The following is a 26,745-nucleotide window of genomic DNA, read 5'->3' as shown; positions in this document are numbered from 1 at the left end:
GAGCATAGCTGCCTTCCAAGCAGTTGACCTGGGTTTGATTCCCGGCCAACGCATTTCTTTTGATCAAAACAGTAATCTGGGGACCCTGGCAAACTCCTTCAGTGACTTGTAGCTGGAGCAATAACTTTAATATGGTTCTTTGGGCAGCGACAAAGGACTAGATCTCCCCGTCGGGGAATCGAACCCCGGTCTTCCACGTGACAGGCGGAGATACTGTCCACTATACTAACGAGGAGTTGCAGAAATTGCTTGTCGCCCCCGATCAGGGCAACTGCTGCTCAGCCTTCCCAATTACAGGTACGGCCTCATGCATTATTTTAGGTTATCGCTTCACAGAAGCCAGAGAAGCCAACAAATCATCTAATACCATTAAAGATGAAGTGTCTGTATAAAATGTGGAATTTTATACGAGCCGGCATCCAGGCAAAGAATAAAACACCTGCGTTGGTGGTATAGTGGTGAGCATAGCTGCCTTCCAAGCAGTTGACCCGGGTTCGATTCCCGGCCAACGCATTTCTGTTGATCAAAACAGTAATCTGGGGACCCTGGCGAACTCCTTCAGTGACTTGTAGCTGGAGCAATAACTTTGATAAAGGACTAGATCTAACGAGGAGTTGCAGAAATTGCTTGTCGCCCCCGATCAGCGCAACTGCTACTCAGCCTTCCCAATTACAGGTACGGCCTCATGCATTATTTTAGGTTATCGCTTCACAGAAGCCAGAGAAGCCAACAAAGCAACAAAGAAGCTCCTTCAGTGACTTGTAGCTGGAGCAATAACTTTGATAAAGGACTAGATCTCCCCGTCGGGGAATCGAACCCCGGTCTTCCGCGTGACAGGCGGAGATACTGTCCACTATACTAACGAGGAGTTACAGAAATTGTTTGTCGCCCCCGATCAGCGCAACTGCTGCTCAGCCTTCCCAATTACAGGTACGGCCTCATGCATTATTTTAGGTTATTGCTTCACAGAAGCCGGAGAAGCCAACAAATCATCTAATACCAGTAAAGATGAAGTGTCTGTATAAAATGTGGAATTTTATACGAGCCGGCATCCAGGCAAAAAATAAAACACCTGCGTTGGTGGTATAGTGGTGAGCATAGCTGCCTTCCAAGCAGTTGACCCGGGTTCGATTCCCGGCCAACGCATTTCTTTTGATCAAAACAGTAATCTGGGGACCCTGGCAAACTCCTTCAGTGACTTGTAGCTGGAGCAATAACTTTAATATGGTTCTTTGGGCAGCGACAAAGGACTAGATCTCCCCGTCGGGGAATCGAACCCCGGTCTTACGCGTGACAGGCGGAGATACTGTCCACTATACTAACGAGGAGTTGCAGAAATTTTTTGTCGCCCCCAATCAGCGCAACTGCTGCTCAGCCTTCCCAATTACAGGTACGGCCTCATGCATTATTTTAGGTTATTGCTTCACAGAAGCCGGAGAAGCCAACAAATCATCTAATACCATTAAAGATGAAGTGTCTGTATAAAATGTGGAATTTTATACGAGCCGGCATCCAGGCAAAAAATAAAACACCTGCGTTGGTGTTATAGTGGTGAGCATAGCTGCCTTCCAAGCAGTTGACCCGGGTTCGATTCCCGGCCAATGCATTTCTTTTGATCAAAACAGTAATCTGGGGACCCTGGCAAACTCCTTCAGTGACTTGTAGCTGGAGCAATAACTTTAATATGGTTCTTTGGGCAGCGACAAAGGACTAGATCTCCCCGTCAGGGAATCGAACCCCGGTCTTCCGCGTGACAGGCGGAGATACTGTCCACTATACTAACAAGGAGTTGCAGAAATTGTTTGTCGCCCCCGATCAGCGCAACTGCTGCTCAGCCTTCCCAATTACAGGTACGGCCTCATGCATTATTTTAGGTTATCGCTTCACAGAAGCCAGAGAAGCCAACAAATCATCTAATACCATTAAAGATGAAGTGTCTGTATAAAATGTGAAATTTTATACGAGCCGGCATCCAGGCAAAGAATAAAACACCTGCGTTGGTGGTATAGTGGTGAGCATAGCTGCCTTCCAAGCAGTTGACCCGGGTTCGATTCCCGGCCAACGCATTTCTTTTGATCAAAACAGTAATCTGGGGACCCTGGCGAACTCCTTCAGTGACTTGTAGCAGGAGCAATAACTTTGATAAAGGACTAGATCTCCCCGTCGGGGAATCGAACCCCGGTCTTCCGCGTGACAGGCGGAGATACTGTCCACTATACTAACGAGGAGTTACAGAAATTGTTTGTCGCCCCCGATCAGCGCAACTGCTGCTCAGCCTTCCCAATTACAGGTACGGCCTCATGCATTATTTTAGGTTATCGCTTCACAGAAGCCAGAGAAGCCAACAAATCATCTAATACCATTAAAGATGAAGTGTCTGTATAAAATGTGGAATTTTATACGAGCCGGCATCCAGGCAAAGAATAAAACACCTGCGTTGGTGGTATAGTGGTGAGCATAGCTGCCTTCCAAGCAGTTGACCCGGGTTCGATTCCCGGCCAACGCATTTCTTTTGATCAAAACAGTAATCTGGGGACCCTGGCGAACTCCTTCAGTGACTTGTAGCAGGAGCAATAACTTTGATAAAGAACTAGATCTCCCCGTCGGGGAATCGAACCCCGGTCTTCCGCGTGACAGGCGGAGATACTGTCCACTATACTAACGAGGAGTTGCAGAAATTATTTGTCGCCCCCGATCAGCGCAACTGCTGCTCAGCCTTCCCAATTACAGGTACGGCCTCATGCATTATTTTAGGTTATTGCTTCACAGAAGCCGGAGAAGCCAACAAATCATCTAATACCATTAAAGATGAAGTGTCTGTATAAAATGTGGAATTTTATACGAGCCGGCATCCAGGCAAAGAATAAAACACCTGCGTTGGTGGTATAGTGGTGAGCATAGCTGCCTTCCAAGCAGTTGACCCGGGTTCGATTCCCGGCCAACGCATTTCTTTTGATCAAAACAGTAATCTGGGGACCCTGGCAAACTCCTTCAGTGACTTGTAGCTGGAGCAATAACTTTAATATGGTTCTTTGGGCAGCGACAAAGGACTAGATCTCCCCGTCGGGGAATCGAACCCCGGTCTTCCGCGTGACAGGCGGAGATACTGTCCACTATACTAACGAGGAGTTGCAGAAATTTTTTGCCGCCCCCAATCAGCGCAACTGCTGCTCAGCCTTCCCAATTACAGGTACGGCCTCATGCATTATTTTAGGTTATCGCTTCACAGAAGCCAGAGAAGCCAACAAATCATCTAATACCATTAAAGATGAAGTGTCTGTATAAAATGTGGAATTTTATACGAGCCGGCATCCAGGCAAAGAATAAAACACCTGCGTTGGTGGTATAGTGGTGAGCATAGCTGCCTTCCAAGCAGTTGACCCAGGTTCGATTCCCGGCCAACGCATTTCTTTTGATCAAAACAGTAATCTGGGGACCCTGGCGAACTCCTTCAGTGACTTGTAGCTGGAGCAATAACTTTGATAAAGGACTAGATCTCCCCGTCGGGGAATCGAACCCCGGTCTTCCGCGTGACAGGTGGAGATACTGTCCACTATACTAACGAGGAGTTACAGAAATTGTTTGTCGCCCCCGATCAGCGCAACTGCTGCTCAGCCTTCCCAATTACAGGTACGGCCTCATGCATTATTTTAGGTTATCGCTTCACAGAAGCCAGAGAAGCCAACAAATCATCTAATACCATTAAAGATGAAGTGTCTGTATAAAATGTGGAATTTTATACGAGCCGGCATCCAGGCAAAGAATAAAACACCTGCGTTGGTGGTATAGTGGTGAGCATAGCTGCCTTCCAAGCAGTTGACCTGGGTTTGATTCCCGGCCAACGCATTTCTTTTGATCAAAACAGTAATCTGGGGACCCTGGCAAACTCCTTCAGTGACTTGTAGCTGGAGCAATAACTTTAATATGGTTCTTTGGGCAGCGATAACGGACTAGATCTCCCCGTCGGGGAATCGAACCCCGGTCTTCCGCGTGACAGGCGGAGATACTGTCCACTATACTAACGAGGAGATGCAGAAATTGTTTGTCGCCCCCAATCGAGCCTGGCGAACTCCTTCAGTGACTTGTAGCAGGAGCAATAACTTTGATAAAGAACTAGATCTCCCCATCGGGGAATCGAACCCCGGTCTTCCGCGTGACAGGCGGAGATACTGTCCACTATACTAACGAGGAGTTACAGAAATTGTTTGTCGCCCCCGATCAGCGCAACTGCTGCTCAGCCTTCCCAATTACAGGTACGGCCTCATGCATTATTTTAGGTTATCGCTTCACAGAAGCCAGAGAAGCCAACAAATCATCTAATACCATTAAAGATGAAGTGTCTGTATAAAATGTGGAATTTTATACGAGCCGGCATCCAGGCAAAGAATAAAACACCTGCGTTGGTGGTATAGTGGTGAGCATAGCTGCCTTCCAAGCAGTTGACCCGGGTTCGATTCCCGGCCAACGCATTTCTTTTGATCAAAACAGTAATCTGGGGACCCTGGCGAACTCCTTCAGTGACTTGTAGCAGGAGCAATAACTTTGATAAAGAACTAGATCTCCCCGTCGGGGAATCGAACCCCGGTCTTCCGCGTGACAGGCGGAGATACTGTCCACTATACTAACGAGGAGTTGCAGAAATTGTTTGTCGCCCCCAATCAGCGCAACTGCTGCTCAGCCTTCCCAATTACAGGTACGGCCTCATGCATTATTTTAGGTTATCGCTTCACAGAAGCCAGAGAAGCCAACAAATCATCTAATACCATTAAAGATGAAGTGTCTGTATAAAATGTGGAATTTTATACGAGCCGGCATCCAGGCAAAGAATAAAACACCTGCGTTGGTGGTATAGTGGTGAGCATAGCTGCCTTCCAAGCAGTTGACCCGGGTTCGATTCCCGGCCAACGCATTTCTTTTGATCAAAACAGTAATCTGGGGACCCTGGCGAACTCCTTCAGTGACTTGTAGCTGGAGCAATAACTTTAATATGGTTATTTGGGCAGCGATTAAGGACTAGATCTCCCCGTCGGGGAATCGACCCCCGGTCTTCCGCGTGACAGGCGGAGATACTATCCACTATACTAAAGAGGAGTTGCAGAAATTGTTTGTCGCCCCCGATCAGCGCATCTGCTGCTCAGCCTTCCCAATTACAGGTACGGCCTCATGCATTATTTTAGGTTATCGCTTCACAGAAGCCAGAGAAGCCAACAAATCATCTAATACCATTAAAGATGAAGTGTCTGTATAAAATGTGGAATTTTATACGAGCCGGCATCCAGGCAAAGAATAAAACACCTGAGTTGGTGGTATAGTGGTGAGCATAGCTGCCTTCCAAGCACTTGACCCGGGTTCGATTCCCAGCCAACGCATTTCTTTTGATCAAAACAGTAATCTGGGGACCCTGGCGAACTCCTTCAGTGACTTGTAGCAGGAGCAATAACTTTGATAAAGAACTAGATCTCCCCGTCGGGGAATCGAACCCCGGTCTTCCGCGTGACAGGCGGAGATACTGTCCTCTATACTAACGAGGAGTTGCAGAAATTGTTTGTCGCCCCCGATCAGCGCAACTGCTGCTCAGCCTTCCCAATTACAGGTACGGCCTCATGCATTATTTTAGGTTATTGCTTCACAGAAGCTGGAGAAGCCAACAAATCATCTAATACCATTAAGGATTAAGTGTCTGTATAAAATGTGGAATTTTATACAAGGCGGCATCCAGGCAAAGAATAAAACACCTGCGTTGGTGGTATAGTGGTGAGCATAGCTGCCTTCCAAGCAGTTGACCCGGGTTCGATTCCCGGCCAACGCATTTCTTTTGATCAAAACAGTAATCTGGGGACCCTGGCGAACTCCTTCAGTGACTTGTAGCTGGAGCAATAACTTTAATATGGTTCTTTGGGCAGCGATAAAGGACTAGATCTCCCCGTCGGGGAACATGGTCTGGATGATGAAAGTTGCTGCCCTTTTTCTCTTTGGGCTGATTATAATTGGACTTAGTGAAAGATGTTGCGCCACGCTGAAGTGCGTGAAGGATGGAGGTTTGCCGCCGCTTATTTACACAAGAGACGCACTGTTGTCTCTTCGCTCAAAGGGGATTACCTCAGCGGTAGACTTCACCGCGGCAGTGGAAGAGCAGTTATTTCGTCGGAAGCGTTCAAGAAAGAGGGGGAGAAGAGGAGGAATACGTCAACGCGTCAGAAGGAGAGGCAGCAGGCCTCCGCTTCCTTCGGTTGTTCTGGGTAATGTGCGTTCACTAAGAAGGAAAATAGACGAGCTCCGTATTAATGCCAAGGTGTGCTATGAGTACCGTGAAGCTGGCATTGTGGCGCTAACGGAGACATGGCTACATCAAGACATCCCTGACTCCTTATTTGAACTGGATGGATTTTCCCTCGTTCGCTCGGATAGGACGGAGACGGCTGGGAAGTGCAGAGGAGGAGGTATTGCTGTTTATATCAGGAATGACTGGTGTACTCAATATACGGTGCGGGAGAGGGTGTGCAACCCCGATTTGGAACTACTATGTCTGTCATTAAGACCTGTGTACCTACCCAGAGAATTCGGGAACATTATTTTATGTGTGGCATATATCCCTCCAGATGGAAATGCTGCAAAATCGGCGGCGCAAATTGCTGACTGTGTTCAGAAACAGTTACAAAGAACACCTTGCGCCCCTGTTTTTATTATGGGGGATTTTAATCAGTGTAAGTTAGAATTAAGGCTTCCTGGCTATGAGCAATATGTCAAATGTGAAACTCGGGCTAAGAAGATTCTGGATAAATGTTATGGTAATGTCAAAAATGCGTATATTGCAAAATCAAAGCCTCCACTATCTACTTCTGATCACAACATGATTCATCTGATTCCAACCTATAAAACTGTTTTTAAAAGTAAGAAACCGGAGGTAAAGACTGTATCTGTGTGGTCTGAGAATAGCATAGAGACACTGAAGGGATGTTTCCTGTGTACAGATTGGGAAATTTTACAGAATGGGGACATTGATGAGGCCACTGACACAGTGACTGAGTATATTAAGTTTTGTGAAGATAACGTTTTGGAAAGAAAGTGTGTAACTGTTTTTCCAAATAACAAGCCATACATTACTAAAGAAATTAAAGAATGCATTAATCGAAAGAAGCAAGTTTTTAAGGAGAGAGACTGGGTTGGCCTGAGAGTGGTACAAAAAGAGCTCACTGGCATGCTGAGAGTAGCTAGGAAAAGACACAAGGACAGACTGGAGCAGAGTTTTAATTCTATACCATCAAAAAAAATATGGGACACGATTAAAGTGATGACAAATATGAATACTGGACGTAAGCACCTCATTACTAATAATGATTTAGAAAAGGCAAACAAATTAAATGAGTTTTATCTTAGGTTTGATAGGCAGGATTATACTCAGGAAGGTACAAATTCTTTAGGGACTGTTGTAAACGAAGACACTTCCTTTAGAGTGATAATCGACCCACAAAAGATTTGTTCACTCTTTAGTCAAATTAATACAAGAAAGTCCACAGGACCAGATGGCATTTCAGCCGTACTTTTAAAATGATGTGCGGAGGAGCTTACCCATGCATGGTGTCCTATTTTCCAACGATCTGTGGATTGTCATAGGGTCCCTGATATTTGGAAAAAATCCGTTGTTGTTCCAATACCAAAGAAATCAAGTCCAATGGAAAATAATGATTATAGGCCCATAGCCTTGACATCATGTGTCATGAAGTGCTTTGAGAGATATATGGTGTCCTTGTTAAAGATGGAAGTTAAATCAGTTTTAGACCCATTCCAGTTTGCCTATAGACAAGGTCGTGGTACAGAGGATGCTATTAACACTATTACTAATGCTATTGCGAAACATCTGGAGAATCCAAAAGCATATGCACGGTTATTATTTGTCGATTTCAGCTCTGCTTTTAACACAATTAAGCCCTATGGTCTAATCAATAAAATGAACCAGTGGGGTGTGAACCCCTTTTTAATTAAATGGTATTATTCGTTCTTAACCAATCGAACGCAGCAGGTTAAGGTCAACCATACTGTATCAGAAGTTAGAAGGATAAGTATAGGTGTTCCACAGGGTTGCGTTAGTTCCCAGATTCTCTTCACGCTCTATACAAATGAATGTATAAGTTCTGATCCTAGTAACCTCATAATTAAATATTCCGATGATACAGCCTTGCTTAGCCTCTTGTATGAAAATACTGATCTTTCTGTGTATTATTCAGAGGTAGAACATTTTGTGAAGTGGTGTGACACGAATCATCTTGTCATAAATGTTAAAAAAACAGAAGAAATGATTTTTGATCAGAAGTCAATAGGGAACCACTCCCCAATATCCATTCATAACATACCCATTAGACAAGTGTGTTCTTACAAATATCTGGGTGTTTATATGGATAACTCACTTAGCTGGGGGTTTCATGTGGATAGTGTATGCTGTCGTGTGCAACAGAGGTTACATTTTTTACGTAGATTAAGATTGTTTGGGGTAGAACAGAAAATAATGTACCTCTTTTACCAGGCGGTAATTGAAAGTGTAATACACTATGGACACACTGTGTGGTTTGGTAACATTACAGTTCAATCCAAAGCTAAACTTGCTCGTTTGGTAAAGATGGCTATGAGAATTATGGGAAAAAGGGAATACCATTCACTGGAGTATTCATAGAAGCAGTCTGTCATCAGGGTAGCTACGAAGATTGTATCTGATTCTTCGCATAATTTAAATTCAGAATATGAGTTGCTGCCTTCTGGCAGGCGATACAGGATGCCTATGTGCAAATACAATCGTTTTAAGAAATCTTTTGTACCAACGTCGATTAGACTTTTAAACAAGTAGTATGTATGTATTTTATTTTTACTTATTTATTTTTTGTGTGTATTATGTGTTCGATCATTGTATGTGTACGTGGGCACCAGAGTCCAAGACAAATTTCCCCATTGGGGACAATAAAGTTCATTGAATTGAATTGAATTGAATTGAATTATTGCTTCACAGAAGCCGGAGAAGTCAACAAATCATCTAATACCATTAAAGATGAAGTGTCTGTATAAAATGTGGAATTTTATACGAGCCGGCATCCAGGCAAAGAATAAAACATCTGCGTTGGTGGTATAGTGGTGAGCATAGCTGCCTTCCAAGCAGTTGACCCGGGTTCGATTCCCGGCCAACGCATTTCTTTTGATCAAAACAGTAATCTGGGGACCCTGGCGAACTCCTTCAGTGACTTGTAGCTGGAGCAATAACTTTGATAAAGGACTAGATCTCCCCGTCGGGGAATCGAACCCCGGTCTTCCGCGTGACAGGCGGAGATACTGTCCACTATACTAACGAGGAGTTGCAGAAATTGTTTGTCGCCCCCAATCAGCGCAACTGCTGCTCAGCCTTCCCAATTACAGGTACGGCCTCATGCATTATTTTAGGTTATCGCTTCACAGAAGCCAGAGAAGCCAACAAATCATCTAATACCATTAAAGATGAAGTGTCTGTATAAAATGTGGAATTTTATACGAGCCGGCATCCAGGCAAAGAATAAAACATCTGCGTTGGTGGTATAGTGGTGAGCATAGCTGCCTTCCAAGCAGTTGACCCGGGTTCGATTCCCGGCCAACGCATTTCTTTTGATCAAAACAGTAATCTGGGGACCCTGGCGAACTCCTTCAGTGACTTGTAGCTGGAGCAATAACTTTGATAAAGGACTAGATCTCCCCGTCGGGGAATCGAACCCCGGTCTTCCGCGTGACAGGCGGAGATACTGTCCACTATACTAACAAGGAGTTACAGAAATTGTTTGTCGCCCCCGATCAGCGCAACTGCTGCTCAGCCTTCCCAATTACAGGTACGGCCTCATGCATTATTTTAGGTTATCGCTTCACAGAAGCCAGAGAAGCCAACAAATCATCTAATACCATTAAAGATGTAGTGTCTGTATTAAATGTGGAATTTTACACGAGCCGGCATCAAGGCAAAGAATATAACACCTGCGTTGGTGGTATAGTGGTGAGCATAGCTGCCTTCCAAGCAGTTCAACCGGGTTCGATTCCCGGCCAACGCATTTCTTTTGATCAAAACAGTAATCTGAGGACCCTGGCGAGCTCCTTCAGTGACTTGTAGCTGGAGCAATAACTTTAATATGGTTATTTGGGCAGCGATAAAGGACTAGATCTCCCCGTCTGGGAATCGAACCCCGGTCTTCCGCGTGACAGGCGGAGATACTGTCCACTATACTAACGAGGAGTTGAAGAAATTGTTTGTCGCCCCCAATCAGCCCAACTGCTGCTCAGCCTTCCCAATTACAGGTACGGCCTCATGCATTATTTTAGGTTATCGCTTCACAGAAGCCAGAGAAGCCAACAAATCATCTAATACCATTAAAGATGAAGTGTCTGTATAAAATGTGGAATTTTATACGAGCCGGCATCCAGACAAAGAATATAACACCTGTGTTGGTGGTATAGTGGTGAGCATAGCTGCCTTCCAAGCAGTTGACCCGGGTTCGATTCCCGGCCAACGCATTTCTTTTGATCAAAACAGTAATCTGGGGACCCTGGCGAACTCCTTCAGTGACTTGTAGCTGGAGCAATAACTTTAATATGGTTATTTGGGCAGCGATAAAGGACTAGATCTCCCCGTCGGGGAATCGAACCCCGGTCTTCCGCGTGACAGGCGGAGATACTGTCCACTATACTAACGAGGAGTTGCAGAAATTGTTTGTCGCCCCCAATCAGCGCAACTGCTGCTCAGCCTTCCCAATTACAGGTACGGCCTCATGCATTATTTTAGGTTATCACTTCACAGAAGCCAGAGAAGCCAACAAATCATCTTATACCATTAAAGATGAAGTGTCTGTATAAAATGTGGAATTTTATATGAGCCGGCATCCAGACAAAGAATATAACACCTGCGTTGGTGGTATAGTGGTGAGCATAGCTGCCTTCCAAGCAGTTGACTCGGGTGCGATTCCCGGCCAACGCATTTCTTTTGATCAAAACAGTAATCTGGGGACCCTGGCGAACTCCTTCAGTGACTTGTAGCTGGAGCAATAACTTTAATATGGTTATTTGGGCAGCGATAAAGGACTAGATCTCCCCGTCGGGGAATCGAACCCCGGTCTTCCGCGTGACAGGCGGAGATACTGTCCACTATACTAACGAGGAGTTGCAGAAATTGTTTGTCGCCCCCAATCAGCGCAACTGCTGCTCAGCCTTCCCAATTACAGGTACGGCCTCATGCATTATTTTAGGTTATCGCTTCACAGAAGCCAGAGAAGCCAACAAATCATCTAATACCATTAAAGATGAAGTGTCTGTATAAAATGTGGAATTTTATACGAGCCGGCATCCAGGCAAAGAATAAAACACCTGCGTTGGTGGTATAGTGGTGAGCATAGCTGCCTTCCAAGCAGTTGACCCGGGTTCGATTCCCGGCCAACGCATTTCTTTTGATCAAAACAGTAATCTGGGGACCCTGGCGAACTCCTTCAGTGACTTGTAGCTGGAGCAATAACTTTGATAAAGGACTAGATCTCCCCGTCGGGGAATCGAACCCCGGTCTTCCGCGTGACAGGCGGAGATACTGTCCACTATACTAACGAGGAGTTGCAGAAATTGTTTGTCGCCCCCAATCAGCGCAACTGCTGCTCAGCCTTCCCAATTACAGGTACGGCCTCATGCATTATTTTAGGTTATCGCTTCACAGAAGCCAGAGAAGCCAACAAATCATCTAATACCATTAAAGATGAAGTGTCTGTATAAAATGTGGAATTTTATACAAGTCGGCATCCAGGCAAAGAATAAAACACCTGCGTTGGTGGTATAGTGGTGAGCATAGCTGCCTTCCAAGCAGTTGACCCGGGTTCGATTCCCGGCCAACGCATTTCTTTTGATCAAAACAGTAATCTGGGGACCCTGGCGAACTCCTTCAGTGACTTGTAGCTGGAGCAATAACTTTGATAAAGGACTAGATCTCCCCGTCGGGGAATCGAACCCCGGTCTATAGCGTGACAGGCGGAGATACTGTCCACTATACTAACGAGGAGTTACAGAAATTGTTTGTCGCCCCCGATCAGCGCAACTGCTGCTCAGCCTTCCCAATTACAGGTACGGCCTCATGCATTATTTTAGGTTATCGCTTCACAGAAGCCAGAGAAGCCAACAAATCATCTAATACCATTAAAGATGAAGTGTCTGTATAAAATGTGGAATTTTATACGAGCCGGCATCCAGGCAAAGAATAAAACACCTGCGTTGGTGGTATAGTGGTGAGCATAGCTGCCTTCCAAGCAGTTGACCCGGGTTCGATTCCCGGCCAACGCATTTCTTTTGATCAAAACAGTAATCTGAGGACCCTGGCGAGCTCCTTCAGTGACTTGTAGCTGGAGCAATAACTTTAATATGGTTATTTGGGCAGCGATAAAGGACTAGATCTCCCCGTCGGGGAATCGAACCCCGGTCTTCCGCGTGACAGGCGGAGATACTGTCCACTATACTAACGAGGAGTTGCAGAAATTGTTTGTCGCCCCCGATCAGCGCAACTGCTGCTCAGCCTTCCCAATTACAGGTACGGCCTCATGCATTATTTTAGGTTATCGCTTCACAGAAGCCAGAGAAGCCAACAAATCATCTAATACCATTAAAGATGAAGTGTCTGTATAAAATGTGGAATTTTATACGAGCCGGCATCCAGGCAAAGAATAAAACACCTGCGTTGGTGGTATAGTGGTGAGCATAGCTGCCTTCCAAGCAGTTGACCCGGGTTCGATTCCCGGCCAACGCATTTCTTTTGATCAAAACAGTAATCTGGGGACCCTGGCGAGCTCCTTCAGTGACTTGTAGCTGGAGCAATAACTTTAATAAGGTTATTTGGGCAGCGATAAAGGACTAGATCTCCCCGTCAGGGAATCGAACCCCGGTCTTCAGCGTGACAGGCGGAGATACTGTCCACTATACTAACGAGGAGTTGCAGAAATTGTTTGTCGCCCCCGATCAGCGCAACTGCTGCTCAGCCTTCCCAATTACAGGTACGGCCTCATGCATTATTTTAGGTTATCGCTTCACAGAAGCCAGAGAAGCCAACAAATCATCTAATACCATTAAAGATGAAGTGTCTGTATAAAATGTGGAATTTTATACGAGCCGGCATCCAGGCAAAGAATAAAACACCTGCGTTGGTGGTATAGTGGTGAGCATAGCTGCCTTCCAAGCAGTTGACCCGGGTTCGATTCCCGGCCAACGCATTTCTTTTGATCAAAACAGTAATCTGGGGACCCTGGCGAGCTCCTTCAGTTACTTGTAGCTGGAGCAATAACTTTAATAAGGTTATTTGGGCAGCGATAAAGGACTAGATCTCCCCGTCAGGGAATCGAACCCCGGTCTTCAGCGTGACAGGCGGAGATACTGTCCACTATACTAACGAGGAGTTGCAGAAATTGTTTGTCGCCCCCGATCAGCGCATCTGCTGCTCAGCCTTCCCAATTACAGGTACGGCCTCATGCATTATTTTAGGTTATCGCTTCACAGAAGCCAGAGAAGCCAACAAATCAATTACAGGTACGGCCTCATGCATTATTTTAGGTTATTGCTTCACAGAAGCCGGAGAAGTCAACAAATCGTCTAATACCATTAAAGATGAAGTATCTGTATAAAATGTGGAATTTTATACGAGCCGGCATCCAGGCAAAGAATAAAACATCTGCGTTGGTGGTATAGTGGTGAGCATAGCTGCCTTCCAAGCAGTTGACCCGGGTTCGATTCCCGGCCAACGCATTTCTTTTGATCAAAACAGTAATCTGGGGACCCTGGCGAACTCCTTCAGTGACTTGTAGCTGGAGCAATAACTTTGATAAAGGACTAGATCTCCCCGTCGGGGAATCGAACCCCGGTCTTCCGCGTGACAGGCGGAGATACTGTCCACTATACTAACGAGGAGTTGCAGAAATTGTTTGTCGCCCCCAATCAGCGCAACTGCTGCTCAGCCTTCCCAATTACAGGTACGGCCTCATGCATTATTTTAGGTTATCGCTTCACAGAAGCCAGAGAAGCCAACAAATCATCTAATACCATTAAAGATGAAGTGTCTGTATAAAATGTGGAATTTTATACGAGCCGGCATCCAGGCAAAGAATAAAACACCTGCGTTGGTGGTATAGTGGTGAGCATAGCTGCCTTCCAAGCAGTTGACCCGGGTTCGATTCCCGGCCAACGCATTTCTTTTGATCAAAACAGTAATCTGGGGACCCTGGCGAACTCCTTCAGTGACTTGTAGCTGGAGCAATAACTTTGATAAAGGACTAGATCTCCCCGTCGGGGAATCGAACCCCGGTCTTCCGCGTGACAGGCGGAGATACTGTCCACTATACTAACGAGGAGTTGCAGAAATTGTTTGTCGCCCCCAATCAGCGCAACTGCTGCTCAGCCTTCCCAATTACAGGTACGGCCTCATGCATTATTTTAGGTTATCGCTTCACAGAAGCCAGAGAAGCCAACAAATCATCTAATACCATTAAAGATGAAGTGTCTGTATAAAATGTGGAATTTTATACAAGTCGGCATCCAGGCAAAGAATAAAACACCTGCGTTGGTGGTATAGTGGTGAGCATAGCTGCCTTCCAAGCAGTTGACCCGGGTTCGATTCCCGGCCAACGCATTTCTTTTGATCAAAACAGTAATCTGGGGACCCTGGCGAACTCCTTCAGTGACTTGTAGCTGGAGCAATAACTTTGATAAAGGACTAGATCTCCCCGTCGGGGAATCGAACCCCGGTCTATAGCGTGACAGGCGGAGATACTGTCCACTATACTAACGAGGAGTTGCAGAAATTGTTTGTCGCCCCCGATCAGCGCATCTGCTGCTCAGCCTTCCCAATTACAGGTACGGCCTCATGCATTATTTTAGGTTATCGCTTCACAGAAGCCAGAGAAGCCAACAAATCAATTACAGGTACGGCCTCATGCATTATTTTAGGTTATTGCTTCACAGAAGCCGGAGAAGTCAACAAATCGTCTAATACCATTAAAGATGAAGTATCTGTATAAAATGTGGAATTTTATACAAGCCGGCATCCAGGCAAAGAATAAAACATCTGCGTTGGTGGTATAGTGGTGAGCATAGCTGCCTTCCAAGCAGTTGACCCGGGTTCGATTCCCGGCCAACGCATTTCTTTTGATCAAAACAGTAATCTGGGGACCCTGGCGAACTCCTTCAGTGACTTGTAGCTGGAGCAATAACTTTGATAAAGGACTAGATCTCCCCGTCGGGGAATCGAACCCCGGTCTATAGCGTGACAGGCGGAGATACTGTCCACTATACTAACGAGGAGTTACAGAAATTGTTTGTCGCCCCCGATCAGCGCAACTGCTGCTCAGCCTTCCCAATTACAGGTACGGCCTCATGCATTATTTTAGGTTATCGCTTCACAGAAGCCAGAGAAGCCAACAAATCATCTAATACCATTAAAGATGAAGTGTCTGTATAAAATGTGGAATTTTATACGAGCCGGCATCCAGGCAAAGAATAAAACACCTGCGTTGGTGGTATAGTGGTGAGCATAGCTGCCTTCCAAGCAGTTGACCCGGGTTCGATTCCCGGCCAACGCATTTCTTTTGATCAAAACAGTAATCTGAGGACCCTGGCGAGCTCCTTCAGTGACTTGTAGCTGGAGCAATAACTTTAATATGGTTATTTGGGCAGCGATAAAGGACTAGATCTCCCCGTCGGGGAATCGAACCCCGGTCTTCCGCGTGACAGGCGGAGATACTGTCCACTATACTAACGAGGAGTTGCAGAAATTGTTTGTCGCCCCCGATCAGCGCAACTGCTGCTCAGCCTTCCCAATTACAGGTACGGCCTCATGCATTATTTTAGGTTATCGCTTCACAGAAGCCAGAGAAGCCAACAAATCATCTAATACCATTAAAGATGAAGTGTCTGTATAAAATGTGGAATTTTATACGAGCCGGCATCCAGGCAAAGAATAAAACACCTGCGTTGGTGGTATAGTGGTGAGCATAGCTGCCTTCCAAGCAGTTGACCCGGGTTCGATTCCCGGCCAACGCATTTCTTTTGATCAAAACAGTAATCTGGGGACCCTGGCGAGCTCCTTCAGTGACTTGTAGCTGGAGCAATAACTTTAATAAGGTTATTTGGGCAGCGATAAAGGACTAGATCTCCCCGTCAGGGAATCGAACCCCGGTCTTCAGCGTGACAGGCGGAGATACTGTCCACTATACTAACGAGGAGTTGCAGAAATTGTTTGTCGCCCCCGATCAGCGCATCTGCTGCTCAGCCTTCCCAATTACAGGTACGGCCTCATGCATTATTTTAGGTTATCGCTTCACAGAAGCCAGAGAAGCCAACAAATCAATTACAGGTACGGCCTCATGCATTATTTTAGGTTATTGCTTCACAGAAGCCGGAGAAGTCAACAAATCGTCTAATACCATTAAAGATGAAGTATCTGTATAAAATGTGGAATTTTATACGAGCCGGCATCCAGGCAAAGAATAAAACATCTGCGTTGGTGGTATAGTGGTGAGCATAGCTGCCTTCCAAGCAGTTGACCCGGGTTCGATTCCCGGCCAACGCATTTCTTTTGATCAAAACAGTAATCTGGGGACCCTGGCGAACTCCTTCAGTGACTTGTAGCTGGAGCAATAACTTTGATAAAGGACTAGATCTCCCCGTCGGGGAATCGAACCCCGGTCTTCCGCGTGACAGGCGGAGATACTGTCCACTATACTAACGAGGAGTTGCAGAAATTGTTTGTCGCCCCCAATCAGCGCAACTGCTGCTCAGCCTTCCCAATTACAGGTACGGCCTCATGCATTATTTTAGGTTATCGCTTCACAGAAGCCAGAGAAGCCAACAAATCATCTAATACCATTAAAGATGAAGTGTCTGTATAAAATGTGGAATTTTATACGAGCCGGCATCCAGGCAAAGAATAAAACACCTGCGTTGGTGGTATAGTGGTGAGCATAGCTGCCTTCCAAGCAGTTGACCCGGGTTCGATTCCCGGCCAACGCATTTCTTTTGATCAAAACAGTAATCTGGGGACCCTGGCGAACTCCTTCAGTGACTTGTAGCTGGAGCAATAACTTTGATAAAGGACTAGATCTCCCCGTCGGGGAATCGAACCCCGGTCTTCCGCGTGACAGGCGGAGATACTGTCCACTATACTAACGAGGAGTTGCAGAAATTGTTTGTCGCCCCCAATCAGCGCAACTGCTGCTCAGCCTTCCCAATTACAGGTACGGCCTCATGCATTATTTTAGGTTATCGCTTCACAGAAGCCAGAGAAGCCAACAAATCATCTAATACCATTAAAGATGAAGTGTCTGTATAAAATGTGGAATTTTATACAAGTCGGCATCCAGGCAAAGAATAAAACACCTGCGTTGGTGGTATAGTGGTGAGCATAGCTGCCTTCCAAGCAGTTGACCCGGGTTCGATTCCCGGCCAACGCATTTCTTTTGATCAAAACAGTAATCTGGGGACCCTGGCGAACTCCTTCAGTGACTTGTAGCTGGAGCAATAACTTTGATAAAGGACTAGATCTCCCCGTCGGGGAATCGAACCCCGGTCTATAGCGTGACAGGCGGAGATACTGTCCACTATACTAACGAGGAGTTACAGAAATTGTTTGTCGCCCCCGATCAGCGCAACTGCTGCTCAGCCTTCCCAATTACAGGTACGGCCTCATGCATTATTTTAGGTTATCGCTTCACAGAAGCCAGAGAAGCCAACAAATCATCTAATACCATTAAAGATGAAGTGTCTGTATAAAATGTGGAATTTTATACGAGCCGGCATCCAGGCAAAGAATAAAACACCTGCGTTGGTGGTATAGTGGTGAGCATAGCTGCCTTCCAAGCAGTTGACCCGGGTTCGATTCCCGGCCAACGCATTTCTTTTGATCAAAACAGTAATCTGAGGACCCTGGCGAGCTCCTTCAGTGACTTGTAGCTGGAGCAATAACTTTAATATGGTTATTTGGGCAGCGATAAAGGACTAGATCTCCCCGTCGGGGAATCGAACCCCGGTCTTCCGCGTGACAGGCGGAGATACTGTCCACTATACTAACGAGGAGTTGCAGAAATTGTTTGTCGCCCCCGATCAGCGCAACTGCTGCTCAGCCTTCCCAATTACAGGTACGGCCTCATGCATTATTTTAGGTTATCGCTTCACAGAAGCCGGAGAAGCCAACAAATCATCTAATACCATTAAAGATGAAGTATCTGTATAAAATGTGGAATTTTATACGAGCCGGCATCCAGGCAAAGAATAAAACATCTGCGTTGGTGGTATAGTGGTGAGCATAGCTGCCTTCCAAGCAGTTGACCCGGGTTCGATTCCCGGCCAACGCATTTCTTTTGATCAAAACAGTAATCTGGGGACCCTGGCGAACTCCTTCAGTGACTTGTAGCTGGAGCAATAACTTTGATAAAGGACTAGATCTCCCCGTCGGGGAATCGAACCCCGGTCTTCCGCGTGACAGGCGGAGATACTGTCCACTATACTAACGAGGAGTTGCAGAAATTGTTTGTCGCCCCCAATCAGCGCAACTGCTGCTCAGCCTTCCCAATTACAGGTACGGCCTCATGCATTATTTTAGGTTATCGCTTCACAGAAGCCAGAGAAGCCAACAAATCATCTAATACCATTAAAGATGAAGTGTCTGTATAAAATGTGGAATTTTAAACGAGCCGGCATCCAGGCAAAGAATAAAACACCTGTGTTGGTGGTATAGTGGTGAGCATAGCTGCCTTCCAAGCAGTTGACCCGGGTTCGATTCCCGGCCAACGCATTTCTTTTGATCAAAACAGTAATCTGGGGACCCTGGCGAACTCCTTCAGTGACTTGTAGCTGGAGCAATAACTTTGATAAAGGACTAGATCTCCCCGTCGGGGAATCGAACCCCGGTCTTCCGCGTGACAGGCGGAGATACTGTCCACTATACTAACGAGGAGTTGCAGAAATTGTTTGTCGCCCCCAATCAGCGCAACTGCTGCTCAGCCTTCGCAATTACAGGTACGGCCTCATGCATTATTTTAGGTTATCACTTCACAGAAGCCAGAGAAGCCAACAAATCATCTTATACCATTAAAGATGAAGTGTCTGTATAAAATGTGGAATTTTATACGAGCCGGCATCCAGACAAAGAATATAACACCTGTGTTGGTGGTATAGTGGTGAGCATAGCTGCCTTCCAAGCAGTTCACCCGGGTTCGATTCCCGGCCAACGCATTTCTTTTGATCAAAACAGTAATCTGGGGACCCTGGCGAACTCCTTCAGTGACTTGTAGCTGGAGCAATAACTTTAATATGGTTATTTGGGCAGCGATAAAGGACTAGTTCTCCCCGTCGGGGAATCGAACCCCGGTCTTCCGCGTGACAGGCGGAGATACTGTCCACTATACTAACGAGGAGTTGCAGAAATTGTTTGTCGCCCCCGATCAGCGCAACTGCTGCTCAGCCTTCCCAATTACAGGTACGGCCTCATGCATTATTTTAGGTTATCGCTTCACAGAAGCCAGAGAAGCCAACAAATCATCTAATACCATTAAAGATGAAGTGTCTGTATAAAATGTGGAATTTTATACGAGCCGGCATCCAGGCAAAGAATAAAACACCTGCGTTGGTGGTATAGTGGTGAGCATAGCTGCCTTCCAAGCAGTTGACCCGGGTTCGATTCCCGGCCAACGCATTTCTTTTGATCAAAACAGTAATCTGGGGACCCTGGCGAGCTCCTTCAGTGACTTGTAGCTGGAGCAATAACTTTAATAAGGTTATTTGGGCAGCGATAAAGGACTAGATCTCCCCGTCAGGGAATCGAACCCCGGTCTTCAGCGTGACAGGCGGAGATACTGTCCACTATACTAACGAGGAGTTGCAGAAATTGTTTGTCGCCCCCGATCAGCGCATCTGCTGCTCAGCCTTCCCAATTACAGGTACGGCCTCATGCATTATTTTAGGTTATCGCTTCACAGAAGCCAGAGAAGCCAACAAATCAATTACAGGTACGGCCTCATGCATTATTTTAGGTTATTGCTTCACAGAAGCCGGAGAAGTCAACAAATCGTCTAATACCATTAAAGATGAAGTATCTGTATAAAATGTGGAATTTTATACGAGCCGGCATCCAGGCAAAGAATAAAACATCTGCGTTGGTGGTATAGTGGTGAGCATAGCTGCCTTCCAAGCAGTTGACCCGGGTTCGATTCCCGGCCAACGCATTTCTTTTGATCAAAACAGTAATCTGGGGACCCTGGCGAACTCCTTCAGTGACTTGTAGCTGGAGCAATAACTTTGATAAAGGACTAGATCTCCCCGTCGGGGAATCGAACCCCGGTCTTCCGCGTGACAGGCGGAGATACTGTCCACTATACTAACGAGGAGTTGCAGAAATTGTTTGTCGCCCCCAATCAGCGCAACTGCTGCTCAGCCTTCCCAATTACAGGTACGGCCTCATGCATTATTTTAGGTTATCGCTTCACAGAAGCCAGAGAAGCCAACAAATCATCTAATACCATTAAAGATGAAGTGTCTGTATAAAATGTGGAATTTTATACGAGCCGGCATCCAGGCAAAGAATAAAACACCTGCGTTGGTGGTATAGTGGTGAGCATAGCTGCCTTCCAAGCAGTTGACCCGGGTTCGATTCCCGGCCAACGCATTTCTTTTGATCAAAACAGTAATCTGGGGACCCTGGCGAACTCCTTCAGTGACTTGTAGCTGGAGCAATAACTTTGATAAAGGACTAGATCTCCCCGTCGGGGAATCGAACCCCGGTCTTCCGCGTGACAGGCGGAGATACTGTCCACTATACTAACGAGGAGTTGCAGAAATTGTTTGTCGCCCCCAATCAGCGCAACTGCTGCTCAGCCTTCCCAATTACAGGTACGGCCTCATGCATTATTTTAGGTTATCGCTTCACAGAAGCCAGAGAAGCCAACAAATCATCTAATACCATTAAAGATGAAGTGTCTGTATAAAATGTGGAATTTTATACAAGTCGGCATCCAGGCAAAGAATAAAACACCTGCGTTGGTGGTATAGTGGTGAGCATAGCTGCCTTCCAAGCAGTTGACCCGGGTTCGATTCCCGGCCAACGCATTTCTTTTGATCAAAACAGTAATCTGGGGACCCTGGCGAACTCCTTCAGTGACTTGTAGCTGGAGCAATAACTTTGATAAAGGACTAGATCTCCCCGTCGGGGAATCGAACCGCGGTCTATAGCGTGACAGGCGGAGATACTGTCCACTATACTAACGAGGAGTTACAGAAATTGTTTGTCGCCCCCGATCAGCGCAACTGCTGCTCAGCCTTCCCAATTACAGGTACGCCCTCATGCATTATTTTAGGTTATCGCTTCACAGAAGCCAGAGAAGCCAACAAATCATCTAATACCATTAAAGATGAAGTGTCTGTATAAAATGTGGAATTTTATACGAGCCGGCATCCAGGCAAAGAATAAAACACCTGCGTTGGTGGTATAGTGGTGAGCATAGCTGCCTTCCAAGCAGTTGACCCGGGTTCGATTCCCGGCCAACGCATTTCTTTTGATCAAAACAGTAATCTGAGGACCCTGGCGAGCTCCTTCAGTGACTTGTAGCTGGAGCAATAACTTTAATATGGTTATTTGGGCAGCGATAAAGGACTAGATCTCCCCGTCGGGGAATCGAACCCCGGTCTTCCGCGTGACAGGCGGAGATATTGTCCACTATACTAACGAGGAGTTGCAGAAATTGTTTGTCGCCCCCGATCAGCGCAACTGCTGCTCAGCCTTCCCAATTACAGGTACGGCCTCATGCATTATTTTAGGTTATCGCTTCACAGAAGCCAGAGAAGCCAACAAATCATCTAATACCATTAAAGATGAAGTGTCTGTATAAAATGTGGAATTTTATACGAGCCGGCATCCAGGCAAAGAATAAAACACCTGCGTTGGTGGTATAGTGGTGAGCATAGCTGCCTTCCAAGCAGTTGACCCGGGTTCGATTCCCGGCCAACGCATTTCTTTTGATCAAAACAGTAATCTGGGGACCCTGGCGAGCTCCTTCAGTGACTTGTAGCTGGAGCAATAACTTTAATAAGGTTATTTGGGCAGCGATAAAGGACTAGATCTCCCCGTCAGGGAATCGAACCCCGGTCTTCAGCGTGACAGGCGGAGATACTGTCCACTATACTAACGAGGAGTTGCAGAAATTGTTTGTCGCCCCCGATCAGCGCATCTGCTGCTCAGCCTTCCCAATTACAGGTACGGCCTCATGCATTATTTTAGGTTATCGCTTCACAGAAGCCAGAGAAGCCAACAAATCAATTACAGGTACGGCCTCATGCATTATTTTAGGTTATTGCTTCACAGAAGCCGGAGAAGTCAACAAATCGTCTAATACCATTAAAGATGAAGTATCTGTATAAAATGTGGAATTTTATACGAGCCGGCATCCAGGCAAAGAATAAAACATCTGCGTTGGTGGTATAGTGGTGAGCATAGCTGCCTTCCAAGCAGTTGACCCGGGTTCGATTCCCGGCCAACGCATTTCTTTTGATCAAAACAGTAATCTGGGGACCCTGGCGAACTCCTTCAGTGACTTGTAGCTGGAGCAATAACTTTGATAAAGGACTAGATCTCCCCGTCGGGGAATCGAACCCCGGTCTTCCGCGTGACAGGCGGAGATACTGTCCACTATACTAACGAGGAGTTGCAGAAATTGTTTGTCGCCCCCAATCAGCGCAACTGCTGCTCAGCCTTCCCAATTACAGGTACGGCCTCATGCATTATTTTAGGTTATCGCTTCACAGAAGCCAGAGAAGCCAACAAATCATCTAATACCATTAAAGATGAAGTGTCTGTATAAAATGTGGAATTTTATACGAGCCGGCATCCAGGCAAAGAATAAAACACCTGCGTTGGTGGTATAGTGGTGAGCATAGCTGCCTTCCAAGCAGTTGACCCGGGTTCGATTCCCGGCCAACGCATTTCTTTTGATCAAAACAGTAATCTGGGGACCCTGGCGAACTCCTTCAGTGACTTGTAGCTGGAGCAATAACTTTGATAAAGGACTAGATCTCCCCGTCGGGGAATCGAACCCCGGTCTTCCGCGTGACAGGCGGAGATACTGTCCACTATACTAACGAGGAGTTGCAGAAATTGTTTGTAGCCCCCAATCAGCGCAACTGCTGCTCAGCCTTCCCAATTACAGGTACGGCCTCATGCATTATTTTAGGTTATCGCTTCACAGAAGCCAGAGAAGCCAACAAATCATCTAATACCATTAAAGATGAAGTGTCTGTATAAAATGTGGAATTTTATACAAGTCGGCATCCAGGCAAAGAATAAAACACCTGCGTTGGTGGTATAGTGGTGAGCATAGCTGCCTTCCAAGCAGTTGACCCGGGTTCGATTCCCGGCCAACGCATTTCTTTTGATCAAAACAGTAATCTGGGGACCCTGGCGAACTCCTTCAGTGACTTGTAGCTGGAGCAATAACTTTGATAAAGGACTAGATCTCCCCGTCGGGGAATCGAACCCCGGTCTATAGCGTGACAGGCGGAGATACTGTCCACTATACTAACGAGGAGTTACAGAAATTGTTTGTCGCCCCCGATCAGCGCAACTGCTGCTCAGCCTTCCCAATTACAGGTACGCCCTCATGCATTATTTTAGGTTATCGCTTCACAGAAGCCAGAGAAGCCAACAAATCATCTAATACCATTAAAGATGAAGTGTCTGTATAAAATGTGGAATTTTATACGAGCCGGCATCCAGGCAAAGAATAAAACACCTGCGTTGGTGGTATAGTGGTGAGCATAGCTGCCTTCCAAGCAGTTGACCCGGGTTCGATTCCCGGCCAACGCATTTCTTTTGATCAAAACAGTAATCTGAGGACCCTGGCGAGCTCCTTCAGTGACTTGTAGCTGGAGCAATAACTTTAATATGGTTATTTGGGCAGCGATAAAGGACTAGATCTCCCCGTCGGGGAATCGAACCCCGGTCTTCCGCGTGACAGGCGGAGATATTGTCCACTATACTAACGAGGAGTTGCAGAAATTGTTTGTCGCCCCCGATCAGCGCAACTGCTGCTCAGCCTTCCCAATTACAGGTACGGCCTCATGCATTATTTTAGGTTATCGCTTCACAGAAGCCAGAGAAGCCAACAAATCATCTAATACCATTAAAGATGAAGTGTCTGTATAAAATGTGGAATTTTATACGAGCCGGCATCCAGGCAAAGAATAAAACACCTGCGTTGGTGGTATAGTGGTGAGCATAGCTGCCTTCCAAGCAGTTGACCCGGGTTTGATTCCCGGCCAACGCATTTCTTTTGATCAAAACAGTAATCTGGGGACCCTGGCGAGCTCCTTCAGTGACTTGTAGCTGGAGCAATAACTTTAATAAGGTTATTTGGGCAGCGATAAAGGACTAGATCTCCCCGTCAGGGAATCGAACCCCGGTCTTCAGCGTGACAGGCGGAGATACTGTCCACTATACTAACGAGGAGTTGCAGAAATTGTTTGTCGCCCCCGATCAGCGCATCTGCTGCTCAGCCTTCCCAATTACAGGTACGGCCTCATGCATTATTTTAGGTTATCGCTTCACAGAAGCCAGAGAAGCCAACAAATCAATTACAGGTACGGCCTCATGCATTATTTTAGGTTATTGCTTCACAGAAGCCGGAGAAGTCAACAAATCGTCTAATACCATTAAAGATGAAGTATCTGTATAAAATGTGGAATTTTATACGAGCCGGCATCCAGGCAAAGAATAAAACATCTGCGTTGGTGGTATAGTGGTGAGCATAGCTGCCTTCCAAGCAGTTGACCCGGGTTCGATTCCCGGCCAACGCATTTCTTTTGATCAAAACAGTAATCTGGGGACCCTGGCGAACTCCTTCAGTGACTTGTAGCTGGAGCAATAACTTTGATAAAGGACTAGATCTCCCCGTCGGGGAATCGAACCCCGGTCTTCCGCGTGACAGGCGGAGATACTGTCCACTATACTAACGAGGAGTTGCAGAAATTGTTTGTCGCCCCCAATCAGCGCAACTGCTGCTCAGCCTTCCCAATTACAGGTACGGCCTCATGCATTATTTTAGGTTATCGCTTCACAGAAGCCAGAGAAGCCAACAAATCATCTAATACCATTAAAGATGAAGTGTCTGTATAAAATGTGGAATTTTATACGAGCCGGCATCCAGGCAAAGAATAAAACACCTGCGTTGGTGGTATAGTGGTGAGCATAGCTGCCTTCCAAGCAGTTGACCCGGGTTCGATTCCCGGCCAACGCATTTCTTTTGATCAAAACAGTAATCTGGGGACCCTGGCGAACTCCTTCAGTGACTTGTAGCTGGAGCAATAACTTTGATAAAGGACTAGATCTCCCCGTCGGGGAATCGAACCCCGGTCTTCCGCGTGACAGGCGGAGATACTGTCCACTATACTAACGAGGAGTTGCAGAAATTGTTTGTCGCCCCCAATCAGCGCAACTGCTGCTCAGCCTTCCCAATTACAGGTACGGCCTCATGCATTATTTTAGGTTATCGCTTCACAGAAGCCAGAGAAGCCAACAAATCATCTAATACCATTAAAGATGAAGTGTCTGTATAAAATGTGGAATTTTATACGAGCCGGCATCCAGGCAAAGAATAAAACACCTGCGTTGGTGGTATAGTGGTGAGCATAGCTGCCTTCCAAGCAGTTGACCCGGGTTCGATTCCCGGCCAACGCATTTCTTTTGATCAAAACAGTAATCTGAGGACCCTGGCGAGCTCCTTCAGTGACTTGTAGCTGGAGCAATAACTTTAATATGGTTATTTGGGCAGCGATAAAGGACTAGATCTCCCCGTCGGGGAATCGAACCCCGGTCTTCCGCGTGACAGGCGGAGATACTGTCCACTATACTAACGAGGAGTTGCAGAAATTGTTTGTCGCCCCCGATCAGCGCAACTGCTGCTCAGCCTTCCCAATTACAGGTACGGCCTCATGCATTATTTTAGGTTATCGCTTCACAGAAGCCGGAGAAGCCAACAAATCATCTAATACCATTAAAGATGAAGTATCTGTATAAAATGTGGAATTTTATACGAGCCGGCATCCAGGCAAAGAATAAAACATCTGCGTTGGTGGTATAGTGGTGAGCATAGCTGCCTTCCAAGCAGTTGACCCGGGTTCGATTCCCGGCCAACGCATTTCTTTTGATCAAAACAGTAATCTGGGGACCCTGGCGAACTCCTTCAGTGACTTGTAGCTGGAGCAATAACTTTGATAAAGAACTAGATCTCCCCGTCGGGGAATCGAACCCCGGTCTTCCGCGTGACAGGCGGAGATACTGTCCACTATACTAACGAGGAGTTGCAGAAATTGTTTGTCGCCCCCAATCAGCGCAACTGCTGCTCAGCCTTCCCAATTACAGGTACGGCCTCATGCATTATTTTAGGTTATCGCTTCACAGAAGCCAGAGAAGCCAACAAATCATCTAATACCATTAAAGATGAAGTGTCTGTATAAAATGTGGAATTTTAAACGAGCCGGCATCCAGGCAAAGAATAAAACACCTGTGTTGGTGGTATAGTGGTGAGCATAGCTGCCTTCCAAGCAGTTGACCCGGGTTCGATTCCCGGCCAACGCATTTCTTTTGATCAAAACAGTAATCTGGGGACCCTGGCGAACTCCTTCAGTGACTTGTAGCTGGAGCAATAACTTTGATAAAGGACTAGATCTCCCCGTCGGGGAATCGAACCCCGG

This window comes from Gobio gobio, assembly GCF_949357685.1.
Source record: "Gobio gobio genome assembly, chromosome: 21".
Classification (NCBI taxonomy): Eukaryota; Metazoa; Chordata; class Actinopteri; order Cypriniformes; family Gobionidae; genus Gobio; species Gobio gobio.
Note: the sequence above shows the minus strand (reverse complement) of the source record.